Source organism: Myotis brandtii, unplaced genomic scaffold (assembly GCF_000412655.1).
Source record: "Myotis brandtii unplaced genomic scaffold, ASM41265v1 C42193746, whole genome shotgun sequence".
In the NCBI taxonomy this organism is placed as follows: Eukaryota; Metazoa; Chordata; class Mammalia; order Chiroptera; family Vespertilionidae; genus Myotis; species Myotis brandtii.
Genome location: NW_005319856.1, coordinates 1 through 1,162, shown reverse-complemented (window position 1 = coordinate 1,162; position 1,162 = coordinate 1). Strand labels below are relative to the sequence as shown.

Sequence of the window (1,162 nt, the reverse complement as noted above, 5' to 3'; positions counted from 1 at the left end):
AACTGGAGGGAGGGTGGTGGACTGGGTGTGCTTCCGGGTGGGCCAGGCCCAGCACTCCCACTGAGGACAGCCTGGGCCCAGCTGGCTCCATGGCTCCTGGTGGACCTAGAGCAGGGCGTCTGGGGTTCCTCCCAGCACAGATCCTACCCAGGTCTGGAAGGATGGAGAGGAATGGGGGTTCAAAGAGAGAACCTGGCACCTTCTGGCATCTTGGAAAAGCTGATCCCCAAGGACACCCAGCCCTGGTTGTGCTGCCCCCAGAAGGCAGCTAGGAGACCAGGAGTGGGTGTCGGGGCAGAGATGAAACTCCTGGAGGCCATCTTGGAGGGTGATTCCTGAAGGAGGCAACTCCCCAGGCTGAGTGCTGGGGAGGGGCGGGCCATGGGGGAGGGCCTCCTGCGGAAAGGGCCTTTAGCACCACCAGACTCAAGGCAGGCAGGAAGAGGCTGGGCCTCTGGGCCTCCAGACTGAGGCTGTCACCTGTGGGAGACAGAAGGGAGGAGAGACTGAACCATGACCTGCAGGGCACAAGAGGTAAGGCAGCTCTGGGTCCCTCCGGGCCTCAGCCCTCCCCTGAATGCCCAGGGGCTACACAGGACGCCCCAACTGTGACTGCAGGACTTGCCACCCTAGGAAGGGCCAGGCAGAGTGTGGGTGAGGACACAGGGGCTTCTGCCCTCCTGGGCCCAGCCTCCCTCTGAGCCCAGCTCCTCACCTCAGTCCCACCTGCCCAGCCTCGCTCCCCGGCCAGGGCGGGGCCAGGTGGGCATCATACAAAGACCTTGGCCAGGGCATCGGCGCCCGCGCTGGCGATGAGGGCCTTGCTGGGGTGGCAGGCGACGGCGTGGATGGCCTCCTCGTGCTTCTTGCGGTGGGCCGTGATCTCCTGCACACACGTCTTGTTGTCCAGGCTCCACAGACGCAGGGAGCAGTCGTGGCCTGCGCAGGTGTGGGCAGAGCGAGCAGTCACCCAGCAGCTCCGGACCCACAGTTCCTTGCTCAGATCCGACCCCCAACCCCTCGGCTGGCCTGTCCCAAGGCCTCGGAGCCAGGTGGAGGCTCAATTCTTCTCCTGCCTCCCTCTGCCCAGTCACCTCCTGACATCCCCGCCTGTCACCCTCCATCTAGTCACAAGTGTTTACTGAACAACTACTGTGTATGG

The 1,162-nt window shown here is 64.2% G+C and overlaps 1 long non-coding RNA gene across 1 annotated transcript; it reads right to left on the bottom strand.

Annotated features, from left to right (window-relative positions):
- Nucleotides 1-6: 6 nt before the first annotated feature.
- LOC106727240 lies at nt 7-1,108 on the bottom strand. The gene is made up of 3 exons (XR_001363410.1): nt 1,095-1,108; nt 716-939; nt 7-480 (listed from the first exon to the last, which is right to left on the bottom strand). It is a non-coding gene; the product is annotated as an uncharacterized LOC106727240 (long non-coding RNA).
- Nucleotides 1,109-1,162: the final 54 nt, after the last annotated feature.